A 13,524-nucleotide genomic window follows, 5' to 3' on the forward strand; every position below is an offset into this window, starting at 1 on the left:
GAAATTGACTTTCACTTTGTCAGAGAACGAGTGGCTCAGAAACAACTTGATATTCGCTTTGTGCATTCCAAGGATCAGATTGCAGATGAATTCACCAAGGCTCTACCTACTAGAAGTTTTGAAGACTTTAAACATAATCTCAACTTGATAAAGTTGTGATTAAGGGAGGGTGTTAAACACAATATGTTGCAATGCATCATGTCACGTATGACAGAGTCCAAGAGACGCGGGATCTAGGAAGATAGCTAGTTTAAGTTATATGTAATTCTATCTCTCCTTATCTCTTGTAACCAATTCTATCTCTTGCTCTCCAAGTTGTAAACCTCCCTGTAATATCTCCAAACGATGTATGCGCTTCAGGGATGTGCGTCCCTGCCTATAAACACAAAGCACGTCGCCTCAGGTCGAGGTAAGACGTTTCCGCCAACGCACAAGTAGATGCCCCTATCAAAATGAGAAAATTATATCCTACTTATCGGAAGTACTAGATGAATTAGGTCATGCTGTGAAAAATCTCGATGCAGACACGGTGTCGTGGCACCTCACCGCCTCGCGCCAATTCTCTGTTAAGTTGCTTTATGCTAAACTTAAGCAAGGCCTGACGCTTGACATAGCTAGAGGGTTATGGAAGGCTAGCTTGCCACTTAAGTTAAGATCTTCTTATTGGAAATGTTTCAAAACCGTCTTCCGACCTCTACTGAAACCTCTAAACGAACCCTCTAATGGGGACTGCACGGTATGTGCGACCCCCGAAGATTCCAATCATGTCTTATTTCACCTCCCTTTAGCTTGTTTTGTGTGGAGCGTGGTTAGGGGAGCCACTCGCACCACGTGGAATCCTGCTTCGGGAGCTGATTTGCTTTGTATCCTCTCTTCTCAGAGCGGATCAGACAAGCGTGTCCTATGGCATTGTGTTGGGGCACTGTTGTTGGCCTTATGGCACTTCCGTAACCACCCGGCTGACTGTATTTTCAAATGCATTCTCTTCTTACAGCAGTGGACTCCATTGGGGAAGTGTCGGGATGCTAAAGTCATGCCGCAAGTGGTGGACAAGCTTCGCCACATCCATAACATTGCACGATCCCCCCAGGATGTTGGCTAAGGCAGCGGTCTCACTTTTGGATGTTCTTTCGAGCATGCGTGCTCTTTATTTGGGCTTGCTGGCCATGTACCCCACCATTAAAACTTGTTTCTCTCATTTATTCGTTAAGACCCTTGTTAGTTTGTCTGGTTTGTGGGTTTTATTAATTTAAAGTCGGATGCTCCTTGCATCTTCGTTCTAAAAAAGCTAATCTGTTAACTCTGTTAGTTCATGATTGACAATTACAGCTTATTGTTTTCAGCTTATGAACCAATATCTCTTGAGCACTGGTTGATGCCTTGTTTTTGTTGCACTTCCGAGTTTTCTGTTCTTAAACTTAAGATGCACTAATTCTGAGGAAGTACCTTATCAAAAGACTGTTGCTCTACACGATTAATGAATTAAGAGCTAACTGACAAATTTTCACTGTCAAAATGATCCACGCTGATGGCAGTACCTGCTATATTTGTTGACTTCTATACTCGTTCATTGTACTTATCCCTGTTTCATTATTTTCTTAATATTAGAAGGCCTGTCGAAATGCCTGAAATTCAGTCAGCTAGAAGTATTAACAATTGTGGTCATAACTACTGGTACTTGCAATAATAAACAATGGCGTAAAATTGGCAAAAGTCTTTGATTGATCAAGTTGCTGTCATCACTCCGTTGAACACGAATATCCACCTGCTTATTTATACCCCTGAATGTTCGGTTTGCAACTGGAATAAGTCAGCAAATCAAGAAGAAGAAGCACCATGACGATTGGGGGCTCTGTGGACTGGAGGGGAAACCCCATCGACAGAGAGGTGCATGGAGGAGTCAGAGCAGCATGGTTCATGTATGGTAAGTTCTCATTTTGCAGATAACCCAGTTTCCCTTAACTTTCAAGCCTCTGCTCCAAGTTCGAAAGTTTTAAGCAATTTTGCTCCTTGTTTCTCCTTGCAGTTGCGAACGTGGTAATGAACATGGTTATTGTCCCAAACCTGCTGAATCTGGTTACCTATCTCCATGGAACAATGCATATGGGCGTCTCTGGCTCTGCAACTACTGTCACCAATCTTGTTGGTGCTACATGCGGGTTTGCATTAGTAGGAGCTTTCCTCTCAGACTCTTACATCATGCGCTCCAGAACTATACTCATCTTTGGCCCATTGATGTTTCTGGTAATATGCCTGCTTGCCTGTCAACTGTCTATTGGATTCCTATTATTATGCAAGGAAAATATTCTTTCTTTATTTACATATTCGCATGTCATCTACTAAAATGAGAACCTGCCAACAATAGAGGAAGAGGAACGGCTCAATAAAATAAAGAACTGAATAAGAAAACCTAATATCACAGGTCACTGCAAAATGAAAAAGAAATTTTTTGATTTTCTGTCTGAAAGGTTGAAAGTATGTGTCTCTGTCTGAAGTACTTCTCCAAAGCTAAAATTCAACTGTGATACGTACATATAAGACGATTTTGGATATGAATGATTTTAAAAAGTATAGTTTGTTGAGGATGGACTTCTTGAAGTACCTATCTAGAACAGTGATATTTAATCGCGAAAAAAGGAAATCAAAAACCTTGAACAGCCATATACTGCTAACTTCAACTTAACTTGTCATGTCTTAATAGCGATATGCTATTAAGACTTTCCATGTCTAAGTTTTGACTCTGACAACAATATGCTTCTAACTTTGATTTAATACAGTTCAATATCTGACACTGATAGGTACCTACTCTGGCATATCCTTTGACCATAAAATCCACTTACATTGGAGTTGAACACGTCTGCTGTAAAAAGTCTCGCATTGCATCATAACTATATGATATTAGCCATTAGTTTATTACAGTATAATTAAACATTTACGTATGTGCGCAGGGCTATGGGTTGCTCACCCTACAGGCATACTTACCCTCGCTCCATCCTGCGCCTTGCAACATGGAAGCAGACCTAAGCAGCTGCAAAGAGGTCCATGGCTGGAACGCCACCTTGCTGTACGCAGCCCTATATATCAGTGCATTTGGCGATGGCTGTATACGTACGTGCGTCCCGTCCCTCGGAGCAGACCAGTTTGACCGTAAAGATCCTTCAGAGTCCCGCCAGCAGTCCAGCTTCTTCAACTGGTACACCTTCGGGATCTCCCTTGGAGGCTTCATCGGGCTGATCCTCATAGTGTGGCTCCAGAACTACAAGGGGTGGGACGTCGGGCTTGGGGCGTGCGCCATCTTGGTTCTGTTTGGGTTGCTCGTTGTTGCTGCCGGTCTGCCTTTCTACCGGAACCAAGTGCCGGAAGGAAGCCCTCTGACTCGGATAGTGCAGGTTTTGTGCTACGTACTTCCTGAATTAGAACATAAAGATGCTATGTCAGTTCTCACCAGAATTTAACTACAATTTTGCCTCCCTAGGTTCTTGTGGTTGCATTAAAGAACAGGAAGCTTGAACTTCCTGAGAAGCTGGAAGAAGCAGAGGATAGCCGTACTGGGACCGGGACAGGGTTTGTCCAAGTACCACCTCAAAGAAAAAGTCTGAAGTAAGATTTGGTGAAATAATACCATTTTCTTAGCAGGCTACACGTCCTAGAGTATTACTCCCTCCGTCCCAAAATAAATGACTCGACTTTGTACTAATTGAGTCACTTATTTTAGGACGAAGGGAGTATTACATACTACTTCCTCTGTCCGGTGAAGAGTGTACATTTGGCTTTAAAATTTGTCCATAAAAAAATGTACATCTATCTTTCCAATGCACTTTAAAGTAGAAAAAAATGTTTCTTTCTTATCACACGGTAAAGACCAATAACATTCTACGCATGGTCTCCTTGATTTCTACATGCACTTCGCTCATTGGGGGCTGGGTAATTAAAAAAGAGAGAGATGGTGGCTTACATCTTTTTAATGCATTTTTTACTCCACTCTATAATTTGTTCTAAAATTTCTATACGTACACTTTTCACCAGACGGAGGGAGTTGAGATGTTTAGTTCTATTCCCTATTACAAACTCTTTCATTCATCTGGACAGGTTCCTCGACAAAGCTTGCATCCACCACGGCAAAAACGGGGATTGGTCAGTTTGCAGTGCGACGAAGGTGGAGGAGACGAAGATCGTGCTCCGTGTGCTCCCTCTCTTCTTCAGCTCCACGATCGCGTACGTATCCAACGTGATCGTCTTCACGTTCACCGTGCAGCAGGGTGGCATGACCAACACAAGTCTGGGCAAGATCCACGTCTCCCCCGCGACGCTCTTCATCATCCCCATCACATTCCAGCTGATAATGCTGACCGTCTACGACCAGTTCATCGTGTCTTTCCTGCGAAAGCGCACGGGCTACGTGGGCGGCATCACTCATCTGCAGCGCATCGCCATAGGCTTCGCCGCCATGATACTCGCCGCGGTCATCGCAGCGGTTGTGGAGAGAAAAAGGAAGGAAGCTGTAGTGCAGATGTCCCTGTTCTGGCTCGCGCCTCAGTTCTTCTTGCTTGGGGTGGCAGACGTGACGTCGTTCACCGGGCTCCTGGAGTTCTTCAACAGCGAGGCGCCACGGGGCATGAAGTCGATCGCCACGGCGTTGTTCTGGTGCGAGCTCGGGCTCGCGTCGTTGATGGCCACATTCCTGGTGGAAATCGTGAACAGGGCCACGAGGCACGGGCAGCAGGGAGGCTGGCTCGAGGGGAAAAGCTTGAACAACAGCGTCTTGACCTGTTCTACTGGGTTGTGGCTGTTGTCGGGTTGCTTGGTTTCTTGAACTACCTTTATTGGGCGAAGAAGTATGTATACCAGCATAATCCACGCATCGCTGAGCCATCGGTTGACGAGGATTCACCTTGAAATTTCGAATTCACCATGGAAATGATTATGGATGACTTCTTCGGTAGGCCTCCTTTACAAAGTTTAAGATTTTCGATGCAAATCGACCGTGGAGATTGGAACTTACCTTTGATGAAAAAGGAACCTGTGGTCGTAATAGCCTAGCGGATCCTGTCAAAGTGGTTAAACCTTTAAATCTTCTGGTTTGCTATTTCACATCTAAACTACTATAAAAAATAGGTTGTTCTTTTTTTTTCAAAATGGGTTGGGTTCACTTAGTGTTGATGTTGTGGGCCAACTCACCTCATCAAAAGGAAATAATCAACCGTTGCGTGAGGCAACTGATTTTCTTCAAAAAGAAAATAATAACAGCTTTGAGCCGTTGGATCGGAATCGAAGGATGGGCCTTTTGTTCTTCCTCCAACCGTTTTCTCTTGCTTGTCCGATCCCACACATGATCTCCCTCCGCGCAAAGGCCCAAATGTTTTTCTCCCCTGCCTCAGCTCAAAAAAGAAAAGACTCCGGTGAGGCAGCCTCAAAAAAAAAAAAGCTAGGTCCTTCTACTCCTATCCGACCCTCATGGCTCACGCCGCGGCCTCGACTCTGCCGGCAATTTCGTGGCCGGCCGGGCCGCTCTCACCTTGGCCTCCGAGCGCTGCTCTCTCTCTCTCTCACCGTGGCAGCGAGTGGCACCGCTAGCTTTGCCATCTTTGCTTGATAAGTGGCTGGGTAAGAGCATCTCCAGCGGTTCGGCCCCCCAAGCATCGAAAAAGAGCTGTCTGAGGACGAGCCGGTGCTAGATTGGCATGTGGGGACGATTTTGTTCCTAGTCGTCGACCCATAGGTCGCCCCGGGTTCAGCGATGTTCCGTACAAATATATGAAAACTCGGTAAAACTTTATTGAATTTTGTACAAAAAAACATAAAAACATGCAAAGTATGCCTAAACTATGCCAAACTACGTCGAACTACGCCTAGCTGCCACCGCCGTCCCCGTCGCCGTCGTCTACATGCTGAGAAGCCTGTAGAAGCGGGTGTAGTGGCCGCTGTCGCCATCATCGTCGTCGTCGCGTGCCTCGCCTGTGCCGTCGTCGTCCCTGCTGCAGCCCTGGTCAGGGTCGCCGACGCGCGGTGGGGCGCTGGACGGTCTGGCCTCGTCCTCCTCGTCATTGTCGAGGACGATGACGCCGCCCTCCTCGCGCCCGCGGCGCCGGGCCTAGAGCTCCGCATACGCCCGGCGCTGGCGGCGCACCTGCTTCCGAACGTAGTCCTCCTTCGCCCACTTGAGGGCGGACTCGTCGTCGGGGGCCACCATCTCGACGTGCTCCGGCTTCACCGGGAGCAGCCCCGGCTCCGGCTTCAGCCAGATCAGGCGGAGGGAGCTGCGCGGGGAGGGCCGGGCACCCTCATTGATGACGAGGGCGCCGCTGCGGGTGCGGCGCCCGAACGGCGTCGCCTCTGGCTCGGGCTTGACGGGGTGGAGCGCGGCCGGCGAGCCTAAGCCCGACGACGAGGACGACCCCGGCTCCATCCGCCGCGGCATCCAAGAACTGCCACGGCGGCGAGAGAAGGACGGCCGCGGGGGGTACTCGAGGCGCGGCACGTTGCCGGTCTCGATGTGGTCGAGTAAGGCATTGAGGGTGCGGCCTGGCACGCCCCACCACTCGCGCCGCCCATCGGCGTTGAGGCGGCCTCACGGGATGACACCGTTGGTGGAGGCGATCTGCTCCTCGCAACGGCATTGGAAGTACATGGTCCAGATGGTGTGGCTGTCGGCGGCGTAGCGCGGCTCGTTCCGCTGCTCCTTCGTCATGGACGAGCGGATGCGGGCGATCTTGGCCCTCCGCGCCGCCCATTCGGGCAACGGTGGCACCGGGACGCCGGTGGCGCTCAGCGTCCATGCCCCTGGCACCTGCATGTCCGGGGGCGCTGGGTACTCGGCCTCGTAGAGCAGGCACGCCTCCGGCTCCTGGACGTGGCAGCGGCCGAAGCCGTTCGCCGCCGCGTCGTCGCCTGGGAACCTCTCGGCCATCTTTTCGTCGGCAGGAAGAGGGGAAAGGGTCGCTTTCTGCATTAGAGAGAGGGGAAATGAGAGCGGTGGCGTCCACCGGCGGGGAGATCGCCTTTTATAGCCGTAGTTGGGGCGGCGACGGGCTGCATGCCGGGCGACGCGTGGTGGAAGAGGGCGGGACGCGCGTCGCGGCATGTTCACTGCGCCGCCCTTGAGGCATCAATGGAGGCTGGCCGGTGCGGCAGCGCGGCGGCCTTCGCATTGATTCCCGCAGGAACCGAGGTGTTCTGGGGGAAGACGAGGCGCGTGTCGCTGACTCAGCGGGCCCGCGGCTCTTTCGCGCCAAAACCGCTCGCCCCGGCACCCCCGGGCGCCCCCCCCCCAACGCGCCGGGTTCGGCCTAGGGTCGCTGGCACCAGTTTCGGCCCAAAGCGGCAAAAAACGGGTTCTTGGGGGCGCGACTGGGCCGATTTTTTGGACGCGGGCGTGGAAAAAATGTTTGGGAAGGGCCTGTTGGGGATGCGGCTGGAGATGCTCTAACTGGTTAAGGTCCTGCTGTTGTGTGTAGCTATTTGAGGTGGAGGAAGTTCCGCCTGGGCTGGTGTTTTATACTAGAGGTTGACGCGCGCTTTGCCAAGACGGCGTTAGACATGAGTTAATCCTTTCTTTTTATTTGACATGATATTATGGTTGATGGTTTCGTTGTGTATTTCACATGAGTTAAACAGACTTTTAATTGCATTGATGATTTCCTTTTTTTGATGGCTTCGCTCTTACTCGATAGAGACAATACCTATCTGTGAGGTGAACTAAATTGTTTTGTGGGTGGTTGTGGTATTCTTATGTATAACACAACAATCAATATATGAGTGTCACGTTCACCTGGGAGTGGACCCAAACAAATAACGCATGAGCGAACAACTCTCTTATAGATGGGCCTGACAGCTCCCCAAAGCCCTGATGGACCAGGAGCCAACATTCCTAATGAGTTTAGAACCTTAAAAGATATGACAAGGAAAAGTAAAAAAGATTCAGCAACAATATTTGCAAAAAATATAATGTTCAGATCCGTCATTCAACATTCGGCAAAACTTCTAAACAAATAAAGAAATTGGACCAGCTCTGTTGTGACGCCCGGATAATTAGGCTACAGTAATCCCGCGTTAATGATGCCTCTTCACCTCGGTTACTGCTGATAATCTCGCGTTAGTTCGAAACGGATACAAATTCAAAATTTGAATTAAAGTTAAAAAATTAAAAAAAATAAAAGTCAAAACTAAAATGTTCAATGTGTTGAAAATATTCCCTAACTATTTGACATGTAAAAACCATGTTTTTATATAAGGCCTATATATTTAAAATGAGAAAAAATAGAAAACTAAAATAAAAACAACAAAATAATAAAAAGAGAACACCCCCCCCTCCCTCGCCGGGCCACGGCCCAGATGGCCTTGGGGCCAACCAGGCCGGCCCAGCCGACGCCACTTAACCATCACCCCTGGGGAAACCCTAGCCCAACCACCCCCACGATTCCACCCCCCCCCCCACTCTCCATCGTCTCCCCCCCCCACCTCTAGATCCCGATATGGATCGGGAAGGGGGGATCGAACCCGGCGACCCCGACGCCATCGCCTTGGCGCCTCGCCGCCCTACGTCGCCACCTCATCGGCGCCACCCCCTGTCGCTGGACCTCGCCGCCCCGTCCTCGACCTCCCCGCCACGACCCCCATTGCCCGTGCCCTACGATCCCCTCGTGAGGCCCCCCTCCTTCTCTCTCCCTCGCACGCCACGACGCTGTCCACGCCCGTGGACCTCTCCATGCCCCTGCTCTGGTCAGGTCGGCCCTGCTCCCCGCCGCGGCTTGCCTCGCCTTGCCGCTCCAGCCGTGCGGCCCCACCAACCACCGCTGCGCCCGCCGCGCCACTGACCACCTCGGCCTCCTCTTCCCCGCATGTTGTCTCGCTGTGCCGCCACTTCCTCGCGGCGGCTGCGCTGCCGCGTGCGCCCTGTGCCGCGCCTCGCCCTTCCCTGTACGTACCTGCATCGGTCGTGCTCACCGCGGCCACCCGGCGTCCCGCATCACGCGCACGCGCACACGCCTGTTGTTGTCGCCAGGCACCGCGTTCTCTGCCCCCCTGTTGCTGCACTGCTCGCCGCCGCTGCGGCCCCCCTGCTTCCCCGTCGCCCAGCGACCTCCCCGCACCGGGCGGGTTCTGTCCCAGCGCCCGTCGCCCGATCCGCTAGCGCCCACGCCCATTAGGCCCCCCATATGCCTATGACAAACGGGCCCCAGCGCCCTAGAACGTTAAAAGAAAAAAAGATTAAAAATATATATAATAATAATTAACTTAATTAATCCTGTTAATTAATCTAATTAAGCCTAATTAATTAACATAATCACTTTAATTAAATTAACTAATCTTGTTTAGTTAACTAAGTCAATGACCAGTGGGACCCACACGTTAGCGACCCAGTCAACACCCCTGTTGACTGCTGACGTCAGCAAACACTATTCTGGATAATGTTGGTTTAAATTAAGCATGACGTCAGCAAACACTATTCTGGATAATGTTGGTTTAAATTAATTAAATAAATTCTAAAATTAATTTAAATCTTTTAAAATTAATATAAAATAAACCGTAGCTCAGATGGAAAAACTTTGTACATGAAAGTTGCTCAAAACGACGAGACGAATCCGGATACGCAGCCCGTTCGTCCGCCACGCATCCCTAGCCTAGCGAACACGCAACTTTCCCCTCCGGTTCATCTGTCCGAAAACACGAAACACCGGGGATATTTTCCCGAATGTTTCCCCCCTTCACCGGTACCACCTCATACCGCGTTAGGGCACCCCTAGCACCGCTACTTGTCTTGTCATGCATCGTTATGCTTCTGTTTGCATTATATTCATTGTTTCTTCCCCCTCCTCTCTCCGGTAGACTACGAGACCGACGCCGCTGCTACCCAGTACGACTACGGTGTTGACGCCCCCTCTCTCTTGCTAGAGCAACCAGGCAAGCCCCCCCCCCCTTGATCACCAGATATCGCCTGCTCTCCTCTATACTGCTTGCATTAGAGTAGTGTAGCATGTTACTGCTTTCCGTTAATCCTATTCTGATGCATAGCCTGTCATTGTTGCTACAACTGCTGATACCTTACCTGCAATCCTAAATGCTTAGTATAGGATGCTAGTTATCATTAGTGGCCCTACATTCTTGTCTATCTGCCATGCTATACTACCAGGCCGTGAGCACTCGGGAGGTGATCACGGGTATATATTATATACTTTATACATATAAATGTTGTGACTAAAGTCGGGTCGGCTCGTTGAGTACCCGCAAGTGATTCCGATGTTGGGGTTGAAGGGGCAGGTGGTTCCACCCCGGTAGTGGTGGGCCTGGGTTCCCGACGGCCCCCGACTGTTACTTTGTGGCGGAGCGACAGGGCAGGTTGAGACCACCTAGGAGAGAGGTGGGTATGGCCCTGGTCGGCGTCCGCGGTTACTTCAAAATAACACGCTTAACGAGATCTTGGTATTTGATCTGAGTCTGGCCACTGGCCTATACGCACTAACCAACTACGCGGGAACAGTTATGGGCACTCGACGTCGTGGTATCAGCCAAAGCCTTCGTGACGTCAGCGACTGAATGGCTTGCGCCGGGTTGGACCGCGTAACGCAACTTCCTTTGTAATGGAGGTTGCTAGGTCTGCTCACCGGCCGCGTACGCAACATGCAGGTGTGCAATGGGTGATGGGCCCAGACCCCTGCACCATAGGATTTAGACCGGCGTGCTGGCCTCTCTATTGTGCCTAGGTAGGGTTGCGACATGTTGATCTTCCGAGGCCGGGCCTGACCCAGAAAAGTGTGTCCGGACAAAGGGTATCGAGCGTGTTGGGAAATGTGGTACACCCCTGCAGGGAAGTTAATCTATTCGAATAGCCATGATCTTCGGTAACAGGATGACTTGGAGTTGTACCTTGACCTTATGGCAACTAGAACCGAATACTTAATAAAACACCCCCTTCCAAGTGCCAAATACAACCGGTGATCGCTCTCTAACAGGGCGACGAGGGGAGGATCACCAGGTAGGATTATGTTATGCGATGTTACTTGGTGAACTTACCTTCTGCTCTCTTCTACGTGCTGCAAGATGGAGGTGGCCAGAAGCGTAGTCTTTGATAGGACTAGCTATCCCCCTCTTATTCCGGCATTCTTCAGTTCAGTCCACATATGATACCCTTTTTCCATTTGATACCAATGCATACATATGTAGTGTAGCTCCTTGCTTGTGAGTACTTTGGATGAGTACTCACGGTTGCTTTGCTCCCTCTTTTCCCCCTTTTTATACCCGATTGCTGCGACCAGACGATGGAGTCCAGGAGCCAGACGCCACCGTCGACGATGACTCCTACTACACTGGAGGTGCCTACTACTACGTACAGCTCGTTGGCGACGACCAGGAGTAGTTTAGGAGGATCCCAGGCAGGAGGCCTGCGCCTCTTTCGATCTGTATCCTAGTTTGTGCTAGCCTTCTTAAGGCAGACTTGTTTAACTTATGTCTGTACTTAGATATTATTGCTTCCGCTGACTCGTCTATGATCGAGCTCTTGTATTCGAGCCCTCGAGGCCCCTGGCTTGTAATATGATGCTTGTATAACTTATTTTTATTTATAGAGTTGTGTTGTGATATCTTTCCGTGAGTCCCTGATCTTGATCGTACACGTTTGCGTGTATGATTAGTATATGGTCAAATCGGGGGCGTCACAAGTTGGTATTAGAGCCGACTGCCTGTAGGAATCCCCCTTCCACACTCCTTGGCTGAAGTCGAGTCTAGACATTGCAAAACTTTTACTAACATGGCTGTGTGCCTTATGGGCCCACGTCGCCATTTAGGTGGTATTAGGATCTTTTACTCCTCGATCTATACTCTGGGACTCTGATCTCTCTTCTATTCGGGTTAAATGATTTTACTAAATCTGACTCAAGGTTCTCGTAACTACTTCTCCAAGAGAGCCCCTTATCACAGACGATCGTCTACTGCACCAAAAGATTTTGAAAATGCTCTTCGATCATTCCCGAGACCCTTGTGCCCTTTGCTTTTCCATTCCCTACTACCGATATATCCATATGGGTAACGACATACACTTGTTGTTCATACAATTACTCTGAGTTTCCCTTGTTGTTACAAGATGCATCGAATTGCTCTCTGACTTAGAAAAAAATCCCTTGTACCACTGCCTTGTAGCTCCTTGCCGTAGAAATACCCCTACGGATAATTCCTCGCACTTATCGAGTATCCACTCATTCCCAGTTGTTCTTGTCTTCTGCAAAAGACTTCGAAATAATATTTGATCGTTCGAAAATCCTCAACAGCCTGTTGTTCCTGGAATTCTTGCATACTTGCATTCCGTTTAATTCCATTGGTCTAGCAATTTAATTTAAAAACCTTTGTGATTGTCATTCTGATCCTTTTGATTCAACATGTGTGTGAATGCACACAATCATCCGTTGTTCCCTGGAGTTTATCCTTCCGATTCAGACGTCATTCCGGACATGAGCTGGATCTCAACCACTCAAATTGCCATTTATTGTACCCATAAGGCTATTCAACTTATCCATCCCTAATCAGAGCATTGCTTCTGATCCCTTTTCTTGGAATTCATAATTCCTTTGCATTTGAGCTTTGAGTTAGTCAGTTGTTTCTATAATCCGATGCACATGCATTCCTTTTCCTTTGATAGAGTAACGATACTCAAATCAGCTCCTTTGTAGACCGCTAGACCTCTGGTGGATTATTATCCGACAGTGTCCTTCATATTCAAGTAACCTTGTGAGCCTTTCCCCGGATATATAAAGCCTTTGGTAAATTGTATCCTCTGCTTTCTCAAGCATGCTCTACTATCGAGCTTTTGTTATTTACTCCGAAGTTTGTGGTATATGTTCCTAAGATGCCCTGATGGGTTGAACCTATGCCGTCCCTAATCCGTGTGAACCTAAAAGATTTCACGGGTCATACTTATCTGGTACTGCACCAGGTAAAACTTTCAACAACTAATGCCATTTCGAAAAGAAACGAGAAGTGAATGATAGGTTATGCATTGAAGAAGTGGGAGTCGACCTTGAACTTTGTGTTCATGCCCATGGACCCGATGTGGAACTTATCATGGAAGCTTCTTGAAAAACTTTTAATTAGTTGGATAATTCTTCCAGTGTCTTTGAATTGGATCCCTTGCAACTATGGTTTCGGCCATATTGATATTCCTTGATTCCTTATCTCAGACAAGTTAAAGTACTTGTCTTTTGCAGATCAATACACTTGTCAAACCTCTATTTTGCTCTACCTCCGAGTATTACCCTCTAGTATCTTGATAACATCATCGAACAATGTTGCTTATTATGAGCCTTCATCGGGTATTATTCCTCACCGATTCCAATGTTTCCTGGTTCCGAGTTGTTAGTCACTCGAGGACACCGATAACTAAATTGGGTCCGCACCATGATTAAACAACTCTTAGTAATCTCCTTTACTCATGAATTTGTACTCGAGCATGTCAATCCTAGCCTGATCGGCTATCACATTGGGCTAATTTTTAATTGTGCTACCTGGTCCTGCTTCACGGAGCACAAATTTTGACAG

At 48.8% G+C, this 13,524-nt stretch overlaps 2 pseudogenes across 1 annotated transcript; both read left to right on the forward strand.

The window, feature by feature from the left end:
• The first annotated feature begins 1,783 nt into the window (after nt 1-1,783).
• Nucleotides 1,784-4,942, forward strand: LOC125538916 (protein NRT1/ PTR FAMILY 4.3-like; annotated as a pseudogene). The gene is made up of 5 exons (XR_015616967.1): nt 1,784-1,924; nt 2,027-2,244; nt 2,949-3,389; nt 3,476-3,600; nt 4,090-4,942. The product of XR_015616967.1 is annotated as a protein NRT1/ PTR FAMILY 4.3-like (transcript).
• A 512-nt stretch (nt 4,943-5,454) lies between these two features.
• Nucleotides 5,455-6,479, forward strand: LOC147985984 (uncharacterized; annotated as a pseudogene).
• The last annotated feature ends 7,045 nt before the right edge of the window (nt 6,480-13,524 follow it).

The sequence above is a fragment of the Triticum urartu genome, chromosome 2A (assembly GCF_056163025.1).
Source record: "Triticum urartu cultivar PI428250 chromosome 2A, HENAU_Tu73, whole genome shotgun sequence".
Lineage (NCBI taxonomy): Eukaryota > Viridiplantae > Streptophyta > Magnoliopsida > Poales > Poaceae > Triticum > Triticum urartu.